The sequence below is a fragment of the Citrus clementina genome, unplaced genomic scaffold (genome assembly GCF_000493195.1).
Source record: "Citrus clementina cultivar Clemenules unplaced genomic scaffold, Citrus_clementina_v1.0 scaffold_5, whole genome shotgun sequence".
Taxonomy (NCBI): Eukaryota; Viridiplantae; Streptophyta; class Magnoliopsida; order Sapindales; family Rutaceae; genus Citrus; species Citrus x clementina.
The window spans coordinates 4060503-4073845 of NW_006262201.1; the positions used below are offsets into that span (position 1 = coordinate 4060503).

At 36.1% G+C, this 13343-nt stretch overlaps 1 pseudogene; it reads left to right on the forward strand.

Moving 5' to 3' along the window:
- The window catches only part of LOC112098242, a 61963-nt pseudogene that overhangs the window by 16989 nt on the left and 31631 nt on the right, over window positions 1-13343 (forward strand).

Here is a 13343-nt window from a genome sequence, read left to right on the forward strand (position 1 = left end):
CAAAATCATGGAAACATCTTTTTCCCAGATATTGTATCCACACTTTTCCCATCTAAAAGACAAGTTTTGCTTAACAAAGAAATCTACAGTAGCTGAAGTGCAGGAGAAGTACATTAAGGATGATGACGATGTTAACTAAAAGGGAACGCGAAGATATGTGGTGTGCAAATCGTAAGCAAGCTGTGAGTTGAATGAATAAAGTTTGGTTTCCAGAAACGACCACGTTTTGGAGCTGTAAAACCTTCATTAGTCACGTGCTGCTGTTCTTAACTGAAAACGATTTAGTCGAAACGACATGGGTGGAGCGCGTTTTACATATCAGTTTAAGTTAACCACATGAGGAAGCATGTGATGAAGGTTATTCTGAGTTTGTTAAAGGTTGTTAACCACGTGTCAACGAGCTGTACAATCTAGAAATCAAGTTGGCTGCCTAAACAGAGTATAAAGGCTAGGTTTTGGGGAAATTCAGGAACGAATTTCATGAGTCTTGCTGTGAGGGTTTTGTGAGAGAGAAAGTATTAACTTGTTCTTTGTAAAGTCTGGTGGAAGGCTCTGTAACAATCTCCATTGTTGATTCAATAAAGCTCATCTTGAGGCTTCTCCAATGGATGTAAGCTGAGCATTCCATGCTCAACTGAACCACGTTAAATCTTGGTTTCTGTGGGTTTCTTGTTTCTAGTTCTTGTTCTTTTTGTTATTGAGTGAGTTTGTCTAATTAGATCTTGGGGTTGTGCAACTTGCATTGACTAGATCACTAGCATCCTGGGCAGTGATCAATTTAGCTTGGTTTAAAGGCTTGCTGTTCACTACAATTGGTACTAGAGCTTGGTGTTCTGTGATCAAGTCCAAGTATGGTGTCTTCTAAGGTCGATGTAGAAAAATTTACAGGCAAGAATGACTTCAATATGTGGAAGATGAAAATGGAAGCCTTGCTGATCATTTAGGGTTTGGGAGATGCAATTGAGCCTGAAATGAAGGAAGGTAAAGGGGTTTCTTCATCAAAGACTCCAGAGGAAGTTGTTGAAATCCACAAAAAGGTCAGAAGTACAATAATCCTGAGTCTTGGTGATTCAGTCATTAAAGAAGTGGCCAAAGATAAGACAGTTGCTGGATTATAGAGCAAACTGGAAAGTCTTTATATGACCAAGTCACTTGCAAACAGACTCTACATCAAGAAAAGGATGTTTACACTAAAAATGGTGGAAGGAGCTTCACTGGAAGAACACATCGATGAGTTTAACAAGGTATGTGATACCCTGGAAACCATTTATGCTACTCTGGATGATGAGGGGAAGACTCTCTTGCTAATCAATTCATTACCAAAATCCTATGAAAATTTGGTTGATGCCCTGATGTAAGGAAGACAAACCCTAACACTTGATGAAGTTAAATCTACCCTAAATACAAGGGAACTTCAAACTAAACAAGGGCATTTGGAGAATAATAGAAGTGAATGACTGATAATAAAGGTGAAAACTGACAAGAAGAAGAAGAAAGGCAAATCCAAGAACAAAGAAAGAGACCTAAAATGCTTTCAGTCTCACAAAGAAGGCCATTTTAAGAGGGATTGCCTTGAAAAGAGATTCAAGCCCAAAGATTCAAGAAACCAAAGTGGAGATGCAGCTGTAGTGGAAGAGGAAGGATATGAGTCTGCTGGTGTATGTGTGGCAATAGAAAACAGCCAAAAAGGTAAATGGGTTCTGGACTCTGGATGCACTTTTCACATGTGCCCTTTTAGAAATTACTTTAATAAATATCAAGATTTTGATGGAGGTAGAGTAATTATGGGAAATAACTCTATTTGTAAAATCATTGGAATTGGGGATGTAAGCCTTAAGCTACATGATGGTTCAATAAGAGTGCTTAGGCAAGTCAGGCATGTGCCAGACTTGAAAAGAAATCTAATTTCTCTTGAGGTGTTGGACCAAATAAGGTGTAGAATTAAGCTTGAATCTGGAGAATTGAGTGTTTTGAATGGTTCAAATCTAGTCATGAAAGGGACGAGGAAGAATGGAGTTTACATCTTAGATGGTGAGGTGATATCTGGAGTAGCTGATGTATCCATTAAGCATGCTAAAGATAAAACCAGGTTATGGCATCCAAGGTTAGGGCACATGAGTGAGAGAGGATTAAAAGAGTTAGAAAAACAAAGGTTGTTTGGTTCTGACAAGATTGGTAATCTAGAGTTTTGTGAAGATTGTGTTCTAGGGAAGTCTTCAAGAGGCAGCTTCAATAGATCTAGTCAAAAATCAAATGAGAGGTTGGATTATGCACACTCAGACTTGTGGGGGCCTGCACAGTGTGTATCTCTGCGAGGGAATAAGTATTTTTTATCTATCATAGATGACTTCTCTAGGAAAGTTTGGGTGTATGTGTTAAAGAACAAGGATCAGACTTTTGAGAGGTTTAAAGAGTGGAAACAGATGGTAGAAAACCAAACTGGTAAGAGATTAAAGAAGCTGAAAACTGATAATGGTCTTGAATTTTGCAACCAGCCATTTGACAACTTTTGTGCAAATAAAGGTATTGGTAGACATAAGACAGTAAGGATGACCCCATAACAAAATGGGTTAGCTGAGAGGATGAATAGGACTCTATTGGAGAAAGTAAGATGTATGCTGATTTAGTCCAAGCTCCTAAAAACATTGTGGGCAAAAATCTTACTCACAGCATGCTACCTTGTCAACCTAAGCCCTTCTATTGGAATTAATTTCAAAACACCTTTTGAATGTGGTCACGGAAACCTGCTGACTATGGAATCCTTAAAGCCTTTGGCTGCCCAACCTATGTTCATGTCAGTCAAGGTAAGCTAGCAGCTAAAGCCTTGAAAAGTGTTTTCATAGGCTATCCAGAAGGAGTCAAATGGTTTAAAGTTTTGTGCACTGAGCTTAATCCACCAAAATGTATAGTGAGTAGGGATGTGGTGTTTAATGTGGGGAGTTTGATGAAGGTGAATCATGAACCTGATCTGGAAACTGAAAATTCAAGACTAATAGAGAAACTAGAGTTTGAGGTGGAGCCATCTACTTCCAGAAACACAACTGAAGCTGCAGATTCAGGTGGTGTTCCTGAAAACACTGATGACACACAGGCACCTCAAGATCAATCAAGTTCTCAGGAGCAAATCAGAGAATACCAGCTCACCAGAGATAGACAAAAAAGGCAGATCAAACCAACAAGGAGATATGGCTATGCAGATTTAATAGGTTTTGCTCTAACAGTTGCAAAAGATATAGATGGTGAGGAACCAAAGAATTTTAAGGAAGCAACCCAGAGCCTGTTCAAAGAAGAATGGCAAAGAGCTATAGATGATGAAATGGCCTCCCTCTATAAAAACAACACATGGGAGCTGGTCAAGAAGCCTAGAAATAGAAGAGTGGTTGGCTGCAAATGGATTTTCAAAATTAAGGAGGGCATAAATGGATCTGAACCAAGGAGATTCAAGGCTAGACTTGTGGCCAAGGGTTATAAACAAAAGGAAGGGATAGATTTTAAAGAAGTATTTTCTCTAGTGGTTAGACATGCCTCAATTAGAGTTATGTTAGCCATAACAGCTGTGCAAGACATGGAGCTTGATCAACTCAATGTCAAGACAACATTTCTGCATGGAAGACTTGAGGAAGAAATACCGATGTCCCAACCTGAAGGGTATGAGTTCCCAGGTAAAGAAGACCATGTGTGTCAACTAAAGAAGTCACTCTATGGGCTTAAACAGTCTCCCAGACAGTGGTACCTAAGATTTGATAAATTCATGCAACTGCATGAGTTCATCAAATGTAGCTATGACTGCTGTGTTTACTACAAGACAATCAAGGATGGTCTGTACATATACCTCCTTCTATATGTAGATGACATGTTGGTTGCTTGCAAAGATAAAGAGGAAATTGATAAGCTCAAGGTGCTGCTGAATTCAGAATTTGAAATGAAGGACCTGGGGTATGCAATGAAGATTCTAGGAATGGAGATCAGAAGGAATATAAGTAAAGGGATCATGTTTCTGTCACAAGAAAAATACTTGAAAAAAGTGTTAGAAACATTTGACATGAGTAAGTCTAAACCTGTGCAACTACCATTAGCTTCACATTTCAGGTTAAGCAATTTGCAGTATCCTTAAACAGAAGCTCAAAAGCAAGATATGGCAAATGTGCCCTATGCAAATGCAGTAGGCAGCCTTATGTATGCAATGGTATTGACCAGGCCAGACATAACTCATGATGTCAGTGTAGTTAGTAGATATATGGCACAACTTGGGGAAGACCATTAGAAGGCTATAAAATAGATACTCATGCATCTCAAAGGCACTGTAAATTGTGGTCTGATGTATGGCAAGACAAAAGCAAATGATGAGGTTTTGGAAGGGTATGTTGACTCAGATTATGCAGGGGATTTGGATAAAAGAACGTCTCTTACAGGTTACATATTGATGTTAAATGGTTGTACTGTAAATTGGAAGGCAACTCTACAAAGTGTAGTGGCTCTTTCAACAACTGAAGCAGAGTATACAGCTGCTACAGAAGTTGTAAAGGAAACACTTTGGCTCAAGGGGTTGGTGACAGAGTTGGGATTAAATAAGAAGTCAGTATCAATCTGCTGTGAAAATGGTGAAGATTCATACTGATGAGAATTCTGCAGATGCTGTTACTAAGGTGATTCCTGTGGATAAGTTCAGAGCTTGCCTGGACCTAGCTGGCTTGTGCAGTCAGTGATATGCATAAGGTTTGGAGAAGGATTTAGAGTGAGGGTAAACTTTGATTCAAGTTGGAGAATTGTGAGTTGAATGAATCAAGTTGGTTTGCATAAACGATCGCGTTTTGGAGCTGTAAAACCTTCATTAGCTCACATGCTGCTCAGCTGGTTCTTAACTAAAAACGATTTAGTTGAAATGACATTGGTGGAGTGCGTTTTACATATCAGTTTAAGTAACCACGTGAGGAAGCATGTGATGAAGGTTATTCTGAGTTCATTAAAGGTTGTTAACCACGTGTCAACGAGCTGAACAATCTGGAAATCAAGCTAGTTGCCCAAACAGAGTATAAAGGTTGGGTTTTGGGGAAATTCAGGAACGAATTTCATGAGTCTTGCTGTGAGGGTTTTGTGAGACAGAAAGTATTAACTTGTTCTCTGTAAAGTCTGGTGTAAGGCTCTATAACAATCTCCATTGTTGATTCAATAAAGCTCATCTTGAGGCTTCTCCCGTGGAATGCTCAGCTGAACCACGTTAAATCTTGGTTTCTGTGGGTTTCTTGTTTCTAGTTCTTGTTCTTTTTGTTATTGAGTGAGTTTGTCTAATTAGATTTTGCGGTTGTGCAACTTGCATTGACTAGATCACTAGCATCCTGGGCAGTGATCAGTTTAGCTTGATTTAGAGGCTTGCTGTTCACTGCACATGCCTTTTGCCTTTGTGGATGTTCAAGCTTGTGATTCATGTTTGTTAATCTATTATGCTCTCTTGCAGGATTTATAAAGTTTTCGATCAATCAAGCATTTGACTCAAGTTCTTAGCTCTTCACTGCTTGAATGGGTCAGATAGGACAAGCGCCGATGAGGTGGTTTTAATCAGACCCCTCCTAATTATGATGTATGGTCCGAATCTTGGACTTTTTGTACAAATGTAGCTATTGAGGACAATGATGAGACAAAGGTGATCATTCATTAATGCGTAATTACCGAAACCTCCATCCTTCTCTCATTGTAATTTGATTTGAAATGAATAATTGCTAGGTAATTGAAGTCAATATTGTTAAAAACCGTGTTGAGCTACCCAAGCAAAGAAGTTAGTCGCCAAAAAATGCAGGGGATCAAAAGAAGCATTTCATTTGAAAAGGCATGAGATTCTGTTTAAATTTGTGCTACTACGGTGCGGTAATGCTGCTACTGGGAAATTTGAAAAGGCATCAGAAGCTGTGGATCTTGGGACATCAGGATTTTTCACAGTTCTCAAACTCTCAGGATTAAACTCTATTAAAGTTGTAGTTATCTTGTTGTCAGAATTCCCATATTATTATCTTTTTCATGTAAAATTATCTTGTTGTCTTCACCCATGAATCTAAGCTAAAATTTGAACCAATTGTTTGCTATTATAAATTTCATTGTTAAATGTTAATTGTGATGTTGGCGTTGAGTTTCTTTTAAAGTCATAGAAGCCTGACGATTGAGTTCCATGGGATTCTGAGAAGCAGTAATATTTTGAACAAGTGAAGGTTCTTCGTTTTTAATTATGTTCTGCACTTTTACAGTATGTGCAGATGTCTAAGAGGCAGGATTTTAATTTCTGTAATGCTAAATTTCGCAAAACAATAAAAAAATAAATGCATGACAGTGACTTCAAGAATTTAGATTATTGAATTTGGTCATTTTAAAATTGTTGGAATGTTGAACTTACGTAATTTTGATAAACCAGAGCTCAGAAATGTAGAATATAAATATTGGATATTTGGACTTCAATCATTAGATTTGAAGCTAAAGAGGTAAGCCATTAATTACATCCAAGGATTTGGAAAATGGAGGGATTGGAAAAAGGAAACTTTTTCATAAACTTCAAGCATTGGGCATTTTCATTTGTCCGATTCAAGAGGAACGTCATAGAAAGGGGTAAAGAAAAGAGTAGCCTAAGATATTAAAGACAATGTTGAGCCAAAGGAAACATAAATCCCAACCATTGCATGTGAACATGATCACAATAAATCCCAACCATCCAAACCATTTTTTTGAGAATTTTCAATTGAAAGTGAAACCTTTTGACATTTACCTAATAAAGTAAGTTAAACGAGAGAAATAAAGGGGAAAAGAAAAGTTGACTCAAGTCAATACAGAATAATTAGTTCAATCTGGAGTAACTAAAACAGAGCCACTATATTTTCAACAGCTAATGAGCTACACACGAATCATTTCCTTTTAGCATTTTTGCAGCATCAATTTCTCTCCTCGTTTGTCATCCAAAATTATTCACCAATACCATGGCTGATGCAATCGTTTCCCTGGTCTTGGAGCAGCTGATTATCTTTGCTGCTGAAGAGTTGAAACAACAGGGGAAGCTGGTGAGTGTTGGATGAGTGGATAACAGCATGCGTCAAATCGCAAATTGATCAATGCTCTTGGTGCTCCTTATCTGAAGAAGAAGGTGCAAATTGAGAGCTGAATTGCACTGTCATAACATTTATTGTAATTTCATTTGGAGATATGTAATATCTGTTGTCCAGATATATTTCATACACCAGCTGCTAATAATTCTGCTTGCAGAGAACTTGCAAAGTGATTCTGGGATATGTAATATCTGTTGTAATATCTGGAGATATGTAATATCTGTTGTCCTAGAAATATAGATGTGTGGTTCGCAAAATTTTCTTGATCTTAAGAAAGAGTTATCTTGAATAGAAGATAACATGGAGAATTCAGCAACTATACAGTCATATTGATGTCTGTCAACTTGGGTCAGATGGTGTCGTTTGGATGGAGATGTTAGGTCCCAGATGGTATGCTTGTTATCAATTCCAGTCTAATTCATTCATGCTTTGATGACATATGCGGTGCAGCTTCTTATCTAAGACCTGTATATGTTCAGTCATCATTCAGTTCTGTATTTGGCTGCCATTCTTTCAATGAATTCAAACCACTTTCTGAATACTTGCAAATTCATCCAGTGTTGTCATTGAGATGCCAATATGTAAAGGAGCAATAGTTGCCCTTGATAGTATGCTTATTGATTGCCTCTTGCCTCACTCAGCCTAAGGAATCTGGTTGTATGGTGTTCTTGTAATTTCATTTGGAGATAAGTAATATCTGTTGTTCAAATGTATTTTATATACAAGCAGTTAATAATTCTGCTTGCAGAAAGCTTACAAAGGAGCTGTGTGATGTAATAGAAGACTACAGTCTGGTCAATTTTTCAACCTTAGATATTCAGGTCATCGGTTTCTCTTGAATTCTTTCTTGAGTTTCTTTGAATTATTTGTGAATAAGATCTTAGTTGGCTGCTCCTCTTCAGGATAAGGAAAGTGTGGCAAAACTCGTGAAGCTGATAGATAAAAGCAATGGGTACATCTTTGCTGGCATGGATGCCAGTGCAGTTGAATTCAGCAAGATTGCCGTTCGCGATGTGGATTGGGATTATTACAGATATCCTTCTTTTCACCTACTTTCAATCTTGTGATTCTCATATTCATAAAACTTTTATGGTTCATTGTATGCATCTGCATCTTCTAATTTGTACGTTTGAGAAACTAATTTTGCTGTTAGGTAGGTGTCAAATTTGATTCATGCGTTTTTTATAAATTTACCAAAATCATGGAAACTTCTTCTTCCCAGATATTGTATCCACACTTTTCCCATGTAATTCAGTCAGACAAGTTTTGCTTAACAAAGATATCTACAGTAGCTGAAGTGCAGGAAAAGTACATTGAGGATGATGACGATGTTAACTAAAATGGGACACGAAGATATATGGTGCGCAAACCGTAAGCATGCCTCTTACTTTTGTGCATGTTTACTTGCTTGTGATTCATGTTTGTTAATCTATTATGCTCTTTTGTTGGATTTATAAAGTTTTCAATCAATCAAACATTTGACTGGTTCAGACAGGACAAGCGCGGAAGAGGTGGTTTTAATCAAACCACTACTAATTATGATGTATCTCGGACCTTTGTACAATATCAAGCGATTTTTTTAGTTGAATCAGCTAGTGTACACAAATGTCGTTTATTGATTTTTCTCTAGTATAGTTCGTAATTTTGGTAACACATCTACTCTAGTATCGATTGTAATTACAAGAAACAAAGTAATGAAATTTATCACTGCATTCATAGTTATGCTTAAGCTCAAAGACCACTGTCAAGATCATTTTGGGGCCTCTATTTGTTCTATAACATGATGTTGACACATGTCAAATTATGAAGCTTGTGATTAAAATACTTTTCACATATATATTTTAAGTACCACTAATAATTAAATATATGAATAAATATGGTCAATGAGGAGGGGATAAAATAAAATGGTTTTATTTTTTGAATTACTCAACTGCTTCAAACTTCTAAGAAGTAGATTTACGATGAGCGGAATCTTAAATTGAGTACGAGCTAGGGATAACTTATAAAATTGGGATACAAGCTTCAAAGAAAGTGTATTACTATTCATATGTAGATTTCGAATTAAGAAGATATGCCAACTAATTGTATAAAAATGTAAAAATTGATCACTGACATAATCCCAAATGATAAAATGAGCTACCTCGATCAAAAGGTCAAGAACCTACCTTCTCTTAGGGATAAGTGAAAGCTTCCCAATTGAAGGAAAGTGAAGAGAAGATTCTATGCTCTCATTATTATTATTATTTGTTAGAATGAAGTGCGAAGTGAGCACATCATGCAAGCTCAGCAGAAGTGATAAGGTGACTTGTAACTCAGCTGGCACTCAAGAGACAAAGTGTAGTGGAGAAAAGTTTCCCAATTGAAGGAAAGTGAAGGGAAGATTCTATGCTCTAATAATTATTAGTTGACAATGAATTGGCAAATAAAAACAAAATAGCAAGCCTGTAAAGTAATGAAGTGGAGACAATGACCATGTGATTGATTGGTAAATAAAAACAAAAGAGCAAGCCTGTAAAGTAATGTAAACTATAGTGTATATTCAAGTTAAAGTAATGGAAACAGTGTATATTCACAAAAAATTCTTTTATCTCTCATTGTCTTGTTCTTTTCTTTATTTACGTTGTCCAGAAGTAAAGCCATACATGTGATGAAGCATAAATAAGAAAGCTATCGCCCGAAATTCATTTTCACAAACACTTCAATATCCTTTTGATCACTTTTGCAAACATCAATTTGTCTCCTCTTGTATTCACCATGGTTGATGCCATCGTTTCCCCTCTCGTGGAGCAGCTGATTTCCTTCGCTGCTGAAGAGATAAAACAACAGGTGATCGAAGTTACACCCCTCATATTACAAATACTTACAATGATTTTATTTGGTTTTGCTTTTATCAAAAACATTATAATTATAATTTTTGAAATTTGAATTGAATTTAATTAAAAGGTGATATAGTAACCACTCATTTTTATTTTATTTCATTTATATTCTCGATAACTACCCATATTGTGGTAACTTGCTATAACTCTCGTATATAAGAAATGATCAAAACCCATAATTTTAACTCTGTATAAATATTCAATGTTGAGCTAAGGTTTTGTAGAACATTCAAGTTTATCAAACAGTCATTAATTTAATGCTTAGTAAAATCTCAACTCTGCACTGAATCCCATAACTATTACTTAGACTCTATGAAAAATTTCATAGTTTTCTTACATTCTTTGAGTTTGGTAAGTGATTTCATATAATTTATTTTCAAGTTAAATTTTAATTTGGTTTCTGATATAGTCTCTTTGCCGAATTGTCTCTTTTATGATTCTTGGATTTTGGGCTTCAACTTTTTAGGATTTGATAGTCACATTTTATGCCGTGCTCAGATTGATTTTCATGATTATTAGTAGCCGTTAAGTGACTTACAATTTGACGAAAGTTTGAAAGGAAAAATGTTTCAGGATTATGTTTTAATTGACCTTTTAGTGGAAATAGGATGCTTATAACTTAATGTGGATGGTTCGTAAAATCATGAAATTTGGATAGGATTCACTAGAAATATGTTCAAGACTCTCCATAAAGTTTCATAATTTTTCATTGGGTCTGGGCTGTTACAGGTGATGCTTGTGACTGGTGTCGAGAAGGAAGTGAAAAGCCTTACGAACCACCTTCATGCCATTCAAGCTGTGCTCGATGATGCAGAGGAAAAGAAAGTGAAGAACAAAGCTGTTAGTCTTTGGCTGGGTAGGCTCAAGTATGCATCCTACGACATTGAAGATGTGTTGGATGCGTGGATCACAACAAGACGTAAATTGCAAATTGAGGGTGGCGTTGATGACAATGCTCTTGCTGCTCCTCAAAAGAAAAAGAAGGTGTGTTTCTGCTTTCCTGCCTCTTGTTTTGGATTCAAACAAGAAGAATTTGGTTTCAAACAAGTCTTTCTACGTTATGACATTGCCAACAAGATCAAAGAAATGAATGAAGAGCTACATGATATTGCCACTCAAAAAGACATGTTTAATCTTAAAAGTGGTGAAAGACCAAGGCGTGTACAGAGTACCTCCTTGATTGATGAGGAAGAGATTTGTGGTAGAGTTGGTGAGAAGAATGAACTCATAAGCAAGCTGTTGCGTGAGAGTAGCGAGCAACAAAAAGGCCTCCATATCATCTCAATTGTTGGTATGGGAGGCATAGGGAAAACTACTCTTGCACAACTAGCTTGTAATCATGACGAGGTGAAGAGAAAGTTTGACAAAATTCTGTGGGTGTGTGTATCAGAAACTTTTGAGGAGTTTAGGGTAGCCAAAGCGATCGTTGAAGCTTTGGATAGTCGTGAATCTCATTTAGGTGAATTTCAATCTCTTCTTAAATATATTTATGAATCAATTGCAGGGAAGAGCTTTCTTCTTGTCTTAGATGACGTGTGGGATGGAAATTACTTGAAATGGGAACCATTCTACCGTTGTCTAAAGAATGGTCTCCATGGAAGTAAAATTTTAGTTACCACACGTAAAGGGTCAGTCGCATCCATGATGGGATCCATAACTATTATCTCCGTTAAGGAGTTAGCTGAAGAGGAATGTTGGTTGTTGTTTAAAAAGATAGCATTTTTTGATCGGTCCATCGAGGAACGTGAAAAATTAGAACAAATTGGGCAAAGAATTGCAGGCAAGTGCAAAGGTTTACCTCTTGCAGCAAAGACAATAGGGCATCTCATGCGTTCTAAACAAACTGAAGAAGAGTGGAAAAGAATTTTAAATAGTGATTTATGGAAAGTAGAAAAGATTGAGAAAGATGTTTTGTCCTCTTTATTGTTGAGTTATAATGATTTGCCATCTAGAGTAAAAAGATGTTTTTCATATTGTGCTGTCTTTCCAAAAGATTATAATATAAGAAAAGACAAACTAATCTCAGTATGGGTGGCTCAAGGTTATCTTAGTGCAGAAGCAGCAGAACAAAATGAGGAGTTGGAGACTATAGGTGAAGAGTATTTTAGCATCTTAGCTTCTCGCTCTTTCTTTCAAGAGTTTAAGAAAAGTTATGATAATTGGATTATAGAGTGTAAGATGCATGATATGGTACATGATTTTGCCCGATTTGTAAGTCAAAATGAATGTTTTTCCATGGCAATTAATGGTAGTGAAGAATCAAACGCCACAAACTCTCTTGATGAGAAGGTCCGTCATTTAATGTTAATCTTTAGTAAAGGGGCTTCATTACCTGTTTCCACTCTTAGAGTTAAAAGAATGCGTAGCCTCTTTATTAACGATAGTGAATCTGATCATTCATCATTAAATGGTGAGATCCTAGAAGAATTATTTAGGGAATTGACAAGTTTAAGGGCATTAGATTTTGGCAAATCGTGTAACTCAAGTTGGTCTTCGACTCTGGAGTAGGGATGGCAAAAATCCCCACGGGGACGGGTACCCTCGGGGATTTTCCCCATTCGGGGAGGGTATGGGGATAATTTCATACCCAATTTCTTATTCGGGGAGGGGACGGGGAAATTTTTTTACCCAATTTCTTATTCGGGGAGGGGACGGGGATGAGGTGGAATCCCCATCCCCTACCCATTTCCCCATTTTAATTTTTAATTTAATTTTAATTTTTTAAAATTACTAGTAAATAAATTATAAAATTTAAATTATAAAATTATAAATATTGGTAAAAATAAAAAATATCAAAATATTTATATTATTAAACTTTTAGGCCTAATTAGCTAATTAAAGTTCTAAATTTTTATTTAGGACATTAAAAAGACTGAGTAGATTCTATTAGCCAAATTTTTTTTTAATTTTGATATTCTTTAAATATTTTAAACTTAAATCTATTTTTTATTTAATTTTAGATGTTATAATTGCCCACAGCGAATCACAATTTTAATATCTAATCTAATCTAATCTAATATTTACTTTTGATTTGCTCCGATTTAACTATTGTGTTGTAAAGGGAATAGTCCACATTTATAAAGTGCCCACGCCACCATTGAAAAAGTTAATTTTGAATCTAAATTTGATTTTATTTGTAACAATTTTGTATTAGACTATTAATTTGTTCATGATAGTTTGTAAAATAAGTTTGTATCTCTTGTATGTTGCGTTACTTACTAATTTAATGTATGTGACTTTTGTAATAGATATTAATGTAAGATATATTTCGAACTTTACTTTTATTTGAATTTTTTATTTTAATATGATTAACTCAAAATCGAAAAAAAAATGTATTAGTTAATCGGGGATCGGGGACCCTCGGGGATCCCCTGTTATTATCTTC